Source organism: Garra rufa, chromosome 24 (assembly GCF_049309525.1).
Source record: "Garra rufa chromosome 24, GarRuf1.0, whole genome shotgun sequence".
Classification (NCBI taxonomy): domain Eukaryota; kingdom Metazoa; phylum Chordata; class Actinopteri; order Cypriniformes; family Cyprinidae; genus Garra; species Garra rufa.
In genome coordinates, this window is record NC_133384.1 from 19,498,623 (window position 1) to 19,509,831 (window position 11,209).

At 41.2% G+C, this 11,209-nt stretch overlaps 1 protein-coding gene across 7 annotated transcripts in view; it reads left to right on the forward strand.

Annotated features, from left to right (window-relative positions):
* Positions 1 to 700: 700 nt before the first annotated feature.
* sulf1 (sulfatase 1) overlaps positions 701 to 11,209 on the forward strand; it is a 57,255-nt gene continuing 46,746 nt past the window's right edge. For all 7 annotated transcript variants that reach the window (XM_073830772.1, XM_073830774.1, XM_073830773.1 and 4 more), the window contains exon 1: positions 701 to 941. The gene's annotated coding sequence lies outside the window, so the exon portion shown is untranslated. The remainder of the gene's footprint in view (positions 942 to 11,209) is intronic.

Below are 11,209 nucleotides of genomic sequence, written 5' to 3' on the forward strand. Positions count from 1 at the left end.
TAGACACTCTTATTTGCCATTTATCCCTAAATCAAAAGTTTCCCTAAACTAAAATTCAACAGAAAATAAGCTAATACCACTGTATATTTAGTCTAGTTACAGATAAATTACTGCAAAGCTATTTAATTCCAGTACAGCATTACAAATGCCAGTAGGTAAAATGAATGAAACTAAACGGCGCTAATGGTCCTGGCTCAGTCTCTTATCTCTGGAAAATCTCTTTCTTGCTTAACTTAAGGCAATAGATTGCAAAGGACAGGAATGCTGCCGAGACAGCTGAAGATTTATAACAGGGAGGTGTGAGTTGGGCAGATATCACACTGTAGTGCAAACGGCAGTGCATTGTAGTCTACGCAAGACTGACTTTCTTGAACTGACCACACTTTCTTTCTTTCTTTTTGTTTTTTTAAACACTTGACTTTAGAGGAAACTACATTACGACTATAAGCATGAGTGGGATTTGAGGATCCCCAGGCTGCTTCCACGGGATTCCTGTGAGCTACAAGTGGCAACATAAATGTTCAGAGCCGTGCTGCCCTCCCCTCCCTTTCTCATTCGCATTCTCAATCCCCTCCCTCCTCTTCTCCTCTCCTCCCTCTCTCTCTCTCTAAATCTCAGGTTACCGTGGCTGGAGTTTTTAGACATCTCTGACTAGTGTTTCCCTTATGTCCTTGTCCCTGCCTCCAGCCTGGGAAGAGCCACCCAGTACCCTCTCTGATTGGACTGGGTAGTTTGTCTTGACGCACCACTGTGCTGAGTGCTGGAGGACGTGTTTCAACAGATGGTTGGGGTTAGTGTGTGTCATCACATTGGAGAACGGATTAGAGGAGGAAGGTTGTCTTCCAGGAGCAGTGTGGTCCCCACAAACACTCTCTGAGGAGCTCAAGAGCGAACAACCCACAGCCAGAGAGATCAACTCCATGAGCAAGACTGACATTCAGGTAGTAACACTTCTGATTCTCACTCTCTCCAACCAGTTTGTCTTTCCTCTGAGGGTTTGGGATTTTTAGTTTAGGTGTATTAAATGTTTTTGGCTAGTCTCTCATCTGCAGCTGAAGTGCTGTCAGGTTTGGGAGTCAGTGAGAGAGATTTCTCAATGAGAGATTGCTTCTGAATGACTGGACTAGCATCTTTTATTGAACAATCTAATTGGATTTTGATTTCATGGAGATGGCATAGATATAGTATCACGTTTAAACTGTTCCAGTTATAAATTCTCTTAAAGTTCTCTCAAGTTTAATGCCTTTGAACGGCATCAGTCATGGCTTGCATTAAGTTGCCGCTGTCTTCATTCTCAACAAATGTGGCATTACGAACATCTCCTGGACCAGGTTGCAACATATGCAAACCGAGAAGTGACTCGTGCCACAAGTTTCACTCAACTCTAGTCAAGCAAAAAAAAGTAGACCTGCCAATGAAGTGCTAGATGTCTAGCATTAATATGTTGCTGCCGGGCATGAATACAGCGTGAGGTGTTTGCTGAGGGGACTGTACAGCTGTAGGGGCGAGGGGAGCAGAAGAATGATGCCAGGAATGCCACAAAGACAGAGTTGTGTGAATGATGTTTATTTACACGCATTAATCATCCATGTCAACATCACTCACTCACTCACACGCTGAAATTCATTTGAGAAAACCACAAATACATCAGCACCAGTGTTGAGATTTTACAATGAAGCCAGTCATTACCAGTGACGACTGTGGGATTATGACAGGACGTGAGTTTAGAAAGTCATTTCTTCTCGTTCGGCGTGTTTTCGTTTCTGTGCATGTACAGTTATGCCTTATTAGTTGTTGTTTTTTTTTTTTGTTGTTTTTTTTGCTTTAACTTCATTAGCGTTTGAAAAATCGTTTGCCTTTTGTTGAATCAATTTAACGCACAAGCGGATTTGATTTAAGGCGAGGTTAAAAATTACCTTGCTTAATCAGTCTTGATGGGTCGCGTTAGTAGCCAAAACTGCTTTTCAGTGCGTCTTTCTTTTACTTGAGCCCGTGTTGTAGCTCTGAGATCTGAACTAAAGTCTGTTTATGGTCGCAAACTCTTTAGTTTGAAAGCAGACAAAATGCTTGACCTGTCCGTTCTTTGTGAACAGATTCATGCCGTAAACTTGTCACTTCTTCATCAATCACTTGCTCTAGGTGCAATTATTTTTGAGTATATGTGACCCTGAACCACAACCAGTTATAAGGGTAAATTTTTTTGAAATTTTGAGATTTATACATCATCTGAAAGCAGAATAAATAAGCTTTCCGTTGATGTATGGTTTGGACGAAATTTGGCCGAGATGCAACTATTTGACAGTCTGCAATCTGAGGGTACAAAAAAAATCCAAAAACTGAGAGAATCAGCTTTAAAGTTGTCCAAATGAAGTAGCAATGCATATTACTAATCAAAAATTAAGTTTTGATATATTCATGGTAAGATGTTTACAAAATCTCTTCATGGAACATGATATTTACTTTGCATTAAAGGAAAATTAATCATTTTGACCCAAACATAGTATTTTCGGCTATTGCTGCAAATATACCCGTGCTACTTAAGATTGGTTTTGTGGTCCAGGGTCACATATGAGTCTGTTTTTCATTTCCATGCACTGTTTTAAGTGAACTGTACAGTCAAAAAGGAAAGTTGTCAATTACTCATCTGCTTGTTGTTTTAAACCTGTATGAAGGAAATCTGTTGAATGTTCTGGCCACTCTTTTTCACTAGGAAAGTGCATCTGGCACTGTCAAGCTCTAAAATAACAAAACAGTCTACTGAAGTCAGCTTTGTCTGATGAACGGACCAAACTTTTGGAGCTTGACAGCTCGGATTTCTATTTACTATCTTTATTTGAACACGAATAGAGAAATACTTCATATTTCTTTTTCATATAACAAATGACAAATGTGTTTGGGATGCCTTAAGGGTGAATAAATAATGACAGAATTTTCATATTTGAGTAAACAGATACATGGATCCTGATCCCCGCATCTTTTCGAGATTGCTGTGGTTTTGTGTCAAAGTCTAAACAGTCGCTGCAGCTGTTGCGAATAATTTGCAGTTCAAGATTTGGATCTGCCAACACTAATATTGTTTCAGTAGCTGTTCGGTCTTTTGGAGCATTTGACCGTGGATCAGCTGTACTGTGAGAGTGGGTCCATAAGAGAGCATGAACTCTAAGCTGTGCGTGTGTGTGTGTGAGAGAGAGAGAGAGAGAGAGAGAGAGGGAACAAATACAGGAGTATGTTTTGTAATTTTGAATTTAGATTTTAGTCTTATTGTCATACTCTGTGATTTAATATCCTGTATGGCTTTTCCGTTTTCCTAAGGCTTTGAACATGTGTTAAGTATTTAACCCCCTGCCATTCGGGTTCACTTACCAACTCAAATCAAAAGCAGCGGGAACCCTCTTGCCGCTGCGAAGCGTGGCTCTTGTGCTGTTTATAAAATGCCTCTTTGCTTTTAACTAGTTGCATATATTCGCTGACGTTAAATCAAACAATTCACAGTTGCCAGTGTGCTGGACATTTAACAGCCTGTATGAACGGTCCTTTCTGTCAAGTGCTGGAAAAATGGCAGCATGTGGAGGTGGCCACCAGTGCCAGCTGTTCCCAGGATCCTCTGAGGAGCACCATTGTGTTAGTCACACAGCCATTCCCACCACATGGACATTAAAAGTTTTGTTTAGATAGGCAGCGAGAGAGGAAATTGAGCCACACTGTGTAGTAGCTGTTTATCTCAGCTTAATAATAGTGTTCCTGCAGGAAGTGAGGTGGATATTTGAAAGGGAAGGGTGGGTGACAGCATAGCTGTAATTGAGAGTTGACAGTGTGTGGTGTTGTCTTGCTTATCTGCAGCTCATAGTCCTATTTTATGGTCTATTGTTTATAATTTCACTGTGAATATCATTGATATTTCTTTATAGAGGGCAGTCATGATGTTTGCATGATCGTTTCTGCTCGGACTCATAAGAAACACTAACAGAATGAGCTCTCAATAGCGCCCCCAAGTGTTTAAACAGCGTCACTTTGATCCATCAGGGTCAAAGTAGGCAAATCCATTTTGGGTTGCCTAGATTGGCCAGCTTTGGGGAATCTCTAGGTCAGGTCTGTTCAAATGTTTAGCTCCAACTTGCCTCAACACACCTGCCTAGAAGTTTCTAGTATGCCTAGCGAGAGCTGGATCAGCTGGTTCAGACTGGACACCCTTGCTCTAGGCAAAAAGGACAGTTCTCTAAGTGCCTTTCAAGAACTTGAGGTTGCCAGTGGTTCTTCTAGTAAGAACTTGAATATTATAAAGGTTCCTCTAGTAACTCCATCATAAAAGGTTTTATGACACTTGAAATTGTATTTTGAGGCAACTTCAAAAGGTGTCTAGGGGTTCTCAAAGATTCGAGGAACTCCAAATGGTGTCTCCATATGTTTCACTTTTACAATGATTCCCTTTCTAATAAGTCAGAGATGCTAATAAGTTGCACTTAAGTGTTAACTGTTAGACATCTACTTGAACCCATTGGGGTCTTCAACATTGGTAAGATAATGGAGCCAGTCATCATTGATCTTCTTTGTTCACACTGTAGCTGCTTAACAGAAGTTGAGGTTGTTTTTGGCTTGTTCAAAGAATGGACAGTGTTGGGGACCTTCGGAACACTCAGGACTGGAGAATTCATTGTGGAGGATTGGGCTGGACTAGCCTGGTCTGAAGGGAAGTTTTAGGGCATTTCAAGAACTTGTAAGAACTTGAGGATGTCAGTGGTTCCTCTAGTAAGAACTTGAAGATGGTTCTTCTAGTAACACCATCATAAAATAGGGTTTATGGCACTTGAATTTGTATTTTGAGGCATCTTCAGAAGATATCTAGGGGTTTTCAAAGATTCTGGCAATGTCACAATCTAAGGAACTCCAAATGGTGTCTCCATATGTTTTACTTTTACAATGATGCCCTCTTCAATAAGTCAGAGATGCTAATAAGTTCTAGACTTAGGTGTTAACTGTTAGACACCTACTTGAACCCCTTGGGGTCATTATAATTGGTAAAGAAACGGAGCTGGTCATTATTAAACCTTGTTCAGATTGTAGCTGGTTAACAAGAGTAGAGGAACAAGTGTTTTGTTGTTTTTGGCTTGTCCAGTAAATGGACAGGTTATAGATCTTCGGAACACTCAGAACTGGGTGGCTCTGGAGGATTCATTGTGGAGGATTGTGATGGACTAGCCAGGTCTGAAGGAAGTTAGAGCCTTTCAGGTTTGTAAGTGGAAGTTGAAAGAGCCTAGGAGTAGCTCAGTGGAGGTCAGAGGGTCCAACCACCATTGTGCCGTCCTCAATCATCCCTTACACATTTTCTCACACACATGCTAGTGGTCATGTTGAATGCTGCTACAGCATGCAATCTCACACAAACTTGCTTGTTCTTACCTGCCTACGGATGGCATTGACCATACCATGTCAGTTTCGCTGTACGGTGTTGTAGAGAATAGCCAATCCTATTTAAGGTTGAAAGAAAAAGAGCCTTCCTGTATCACATGCAATTAAGCAGCCGTCAGGATGCATTGGAGTGAAGGAGGCTCAAAAAGGTGGTGTGGCCAGGGGGTGATGCTTTTATCCTCCACTAATTCAGAATAGAAATAGAGAACCAACTGGGGGGAAAGAATAGGCATGCAGCTCTGCCGACAGCTCACCTAATAAAAGACAGCATGCGACGCTTTCAGAAACGTAACCTCCCACCCTTCCTGTTTAATTTTTTTTTAGTTCAACTGCTGCAGGAATGAATTGAGTAGGTCCATAACGGCCTCTTTCGGATATGACAGCTCTAAGCATGCAACGTATCCAGACTCAAGCGTATTCTGTTGCTGAACAACTTGGATTTGCTTTCATGTCTCTTTCTCGTCTTTACCATGGGGATATGAGTCTGACCTCTGCTGTGGCTTGCTCTTGAGTGGAATGCCTATAAACCTTTCATTGCTTTGGGTTTGTCTCGCCAGAGCCCAACATGCAAGCCACTGGAGAGCCGTACCATCCAAATGAAGTGGTTCTGTGGTTTTCCTGTTTGGTTGCCATGGTGTGATCGATGTGGCAGTGGAGAAATTAGATGTAGATCAAGGGTAGGGAAATTGCATTTGGGTTTTTCCTCTTTTAATTAATTTAGCCAAAATGTTGTTTTTAGTTTTTAATTGATTGACAGATGTTTTATGATACAAAAGGAAGAAATAAGAGGCTAGTCTCCATTTTATTTCGTGACTGTTCCCGGACCAGTATGAAAGCCAGTTTTTGTAAAAAGGCAATATTGACTTAATCCCTTAATTGCGACTTCAAAAATGTATATCTCGCTATACAATTTTACAGCTTTGTTGGCGGAGGCTTTTTACATTAACTCGGGCCAGCAACGTGTGATTGGGCTAGACAACATAAGACGTCTGAAAAACAACAGCTCCAGTGGTGTAGATAGTAAAATGTGTAGCGTTTGACACAATCGACCTGAGTTCGAATCCAGCGACCCGAGTTTTGCCAAACTCATTCCTCTCCCATTTCGCAACACATATAAGATCGGAAAGACATTTATTTTCAATAAGATCAGTTTATTGGTTATGGTTAGGGGTAGTTGTAAAGAGGGTTTTATTAACCCAATGAGGTGGCCTCCATTTAATTAAATTTTAATAAAATGGTCATTTACACTGAAAATACATAAAATCCTGCATACTGTTTTGTAATATCCTACAATACTGAGGTGCAAATATCTGCCACTTGCACTAAGTACTATAAATAGCATCTAACTAATATTATTGCAAATTATTATAAAGATAATAGAATCATCTCTATTTTTAGATAGTGTAAATAGAATCCATTACCATAATTTTGTCTTGCTCATGACATTTCCACCCATAATTCCCACTGTTTATTTTGTAATTGTGACCATCTCAAGACATTTCTTGCTACTTTGTTGTAATTGTGACTTAGCGATTATATCGCAGTTTGACTTTTTGAACTTGCTCACATTGTTTTTAATTTTATATATATATATATATATATAATATATATAATATATATATAATATATAATATATAATATATATTATATATATAACATTTTTTCACTCTTCGGTTGAAATGGCCTTCCATAAGTAAGAGACTGGCCAGCTGAGATTCCCAGAGGGCATTCCAGAGCTCTGCTCAGGCTCATTTACATACGGCATGTTTTTCTCTGGCACTCAGCGTTTTAGCTTTGGCCTGCTGGCTGTGAATTTGCAAATGAATGTGAATATTTGCCTGCGCTGCTTTTGAAAATGAAACCTGTGATTTTGAAAAGATCATAGAGTCTGTGGATGGGGCGTGACCTGTAAGTACAGGTGTCACTTGAAAAATGCCAGTGCACTCCAAGTTAATTACATTACAAATGATGTGATCGCACGCTTCGAAAAAAGCCACACGCATTCACGCCTCAAGCGCTGGCGAGGGGAGCATCGGAGTACAAATTACAGGTTGCATTTCTCCATGTGTCTGTGTGGCTGAAGAGATGCATAACAAATAGGATTTTTTTTCTTTTATGCGTAACATCCCACCAGTATCTATAGCAGAGAGCGACAGATAAGGTCAGGGATGGGTGTCTTTCTACAGAGATTCTGTCTGTACATGCCCCACATTCTGGAAGTGTACCATTTCACACCAGGACAGAAATGCTCTGACTGGGGCCTGCTGACAGAGCCCTCCATCCACCCACTTACCCCTCCCAAAAACAGTCTGGAATCCTGTTCCTAAGCGCCCCTTGTACACGTTCAGCTTTCAGGTTGCCGCCGTCTTCGCTATATTGTTCTCAAATGAACATCCACTAGAGTATGTGGCCATTTGACAATATGTAAAGCCCTGTGATATGCACTTATGTGGCTTTGTCATTCGAAGTGCAGCAACCAAATGGTCTTGCTGATGAAATAAGTGTGAGTTGAAAGCTGATCCTGGCATTAAATGGAGTAACCCAGTCTCTTCACTTTCAGACAGCCCATATGTTCCAGTGGTGAGGCCTGCCTTGTAGACCAAGTATTTATATTTGGGGGTTTGAACACAATTCAGTTTGGCTCATTAACTTAGCAATAAGGAGTCAAGGGAATCACAGTCTAATTTTGTTTTGACCCAGCTTTTTTTCACCTGTGCTCTGAAGTATGACTGAATTTATTGGATTAACATCACACACTTAAACAACTGCACAAAACTTGAACAAGTGCACAGAACTTTGGATTTACCATCTTTCTTGTCAAAGCTCATTTGTTTTGACAAGTGTTCCAGTAGGAATATTCATCAGTCATTATCAGATGGGTCATTTCTTCTGTATACATCTGTGGCCAGGTCTTTTCGCACCCCCATGGCATAGATGTGGCCCAGTGGCACCTTTTCTATATTAGAGAGGGAATTTATGTCTTCAGGCTTGTAATGGTGCCACGCGTCTTCAGTCAGCGATCGGCACACATAATATTAGGCTCACTTAAGCAGCAAGGATACTCCAGCTCAAACAGATTTGCTTGGCTCCCTATGTTCTTCATGTGGGATCTGGCTGCTGATTTCATGGAAAATACATTGATTTATTTATTCGGGACGGTTATGTCAGTGGAAACTCACTGAAGCAATTTGAATATTTTCTTTTGTGGCATTTTAATGTGTTTGGTGTATTTGCCACTGTGGTGAGAGGAAGATTTCTGTAAAAAAAAATGAAATTAAGATGAAACATATTCTTTGGGAGGTTCTCTTCAACTGGTTTTGTATTGCAATCTGGATCTGAAGTCATAAAATGTCTACTTTTTTTCCCATAGTGATGTATGTTTTGTGGAGAATATGAACTGAGCGTCAAAATCTCTGAAAGAGTGCATTTCTCAAGACAAAGAAGCACATTTATTATGGTATGGCTGGTTGCAGCTGTAATTAATTTTTCTCCCCCTCCCACCGAAGACCCGTAAAATGCTTTTACTGTGTCTGTTTCTCTGTTATTTGTCATATACCGACTTGATCAAAGGCCAAATATTTGACATCGCCCCCCTCCTCCATTATGCTGTCTTTGGAGATCTGCTTTTTTGCCTCTTTCATTAACCACACACTTAAAGGAATGGCCTGCAAACCTCTCCAGCGAGACCTCCCAGCTGACCGAGAGTGGCGAGGATGGCTTGCTTCATCTGCTTCAACTCAAGCAAAAACGCCAGGAAGAATCTCCGCTCGAATGCTGCCAAATTTGGTCAGAGCTGATTTCTGCCTTACCTGGCAATCTCAGCCGATTGTGCTTGCGTTTAAACAGCAGGGTAAGTAGCCGGAAAATGTCAAGGAGGTCTGAAGCTTTGACTGGGTTATGCTGCGCCGACTTTGCAGGTGGCTAATGAGTTGGGCCTTAATAAGAGAAAGCTAATCTCTCCCAAAGCCAAGCTGAGGAGGAGCTGAATGGAATTTGCTTAGCTCTGAATTCTGCGCCCTGTATGTTTAAGCCAGCTCGCTCTTTCTCTCCCACAGTCGTTGAGATGCTGCGCGGCACCCACCGAGAGTCACGTATGCCGCCGTACGGGTCACCCATAGCTCCGCCGTTGCTCTCAGACAGCGTGACTTTAGGGGCCTCTCTGCTGCTAGTATATTGGATTATGGAAAAATCATAAAACTTGCTGTAGCCCCCCTGCCTTGGCATTCAGAAGAAGTGATGTGTGCTTAGTTTGGAGATTAGAGAGGGGTTTTGGGTGAGCTTTAAGGTGTGAGTGAGGCCTGGCCGATGAGATTCTTGAGCGACGGCTCGGTCGACTGCCATCAACTGCAGCTGGGTATGGGTGTGTGCGAGACCGGTGTCACTGGAGAACCTGTTAATGTGAGCTGGCATGGTAAAGCAGCTTGGCAGGCTAGGGAACTAAAGTGGCCATGGCATCAATCTTTCAAATTCTAAGTGCTCAAACTGTCTGCACAGAAGAACAAATTACTTAACTACAACTGTCTTAACGTTCTCTAAAATCTGGGTTTTTGTCCTAACCAGCTGCCACTGGCCACTTTATTCATTGTTTCGTGCTGGGTAGTAGCCCCAACTCTCATTGGTCCTTGGTTTTGGCTTTGAAGTCTGTGGGAGGCAGATTATTTTAATGACATTTACATGCATTAATAATGAATGAGATGGGCTCTGTCAGGTAACGGGACCTTAAAACCCCCACTCTTTTTGGGTTCTGTTGGGAATTAGCATAAAAACCTTTTTTCACTTTTCAGTGAAGGCCATTTGCTCTAAAACCACACCGTCAAAGTGTCTTTGCCATTCAATTTAGTGGTTAAACACTAACAATTCTCTGCTAAATATAGTCCATTGCCTGTTGAAATGTTTCATAAAGGCCTCTAAGAACGAAACAGAAAAAATGCAGCATTTGGCTTTTCAAAAAAATACTACATAACCACAAGAATTTGGTTGTGTTAGTCCATGTCTTTAACAAACCACTAGATAACTCTGTCAGGATGGAGAACTTTGGCCTACATGCGTCCATATGGCATGCGCTCCTATTTGGACAGTGGCATTTTTATCCTGGCTGGCATCGCGCTGTTGACAACCGCTGCCACTCGTGATTTGATTTCGGAGGTTTGCTCAGCTGTCCTAGCAGATAGAAAAGCTTCTGTTCCCTCAGCACAAGTCAAGCCTCTAGATACACACACAAACATGGTAAGTGCCAAATAGAAAATTACCCAGGAACATCAATGGGATGTTTCAAGCACTCAGCCTTGCATTTGAAAGAACTTTTTTCAAAGTCTCCTCCCATTGAGGTAGTGTGACTACCAGGGCAAAGCTTTGGCTTGTAAAGGTGGCTTTTGTTATGGAACTTATGTAGTCATTCAAATGTAGAAATGGGGCTTTCTCTGTTTGCGTGTTTTAATTCAGATTTGTTCGTGTAGAAATGCCGTAAACACCTTGCTGTAGATATTAGCATCTAGTTTTGAGGCAATTTCTTCTGAGAACCATCAGGAAGTCTTTAAAACAAAAATTCTGTCATTAATTGTCCAAACCTAATGTCGTTCCAAACTCGTAAGAACTTTGTTCATCTTCAGAACACAAATTAGGATGTTTTTGTTGAAATCTAAGAGCTTTCTGACCCTGCGTAGACAGTAACTACGATGTTTAAGGCCCAGAAGGGTAGTAAGGATATAGATAAAATAGTCTTTGTGACATCAGTGGTTCAACCATAATTTTATATAGCTGCGAGAATACTCTCAAGAACGTGCATTGAAGACTGGTACAGAAG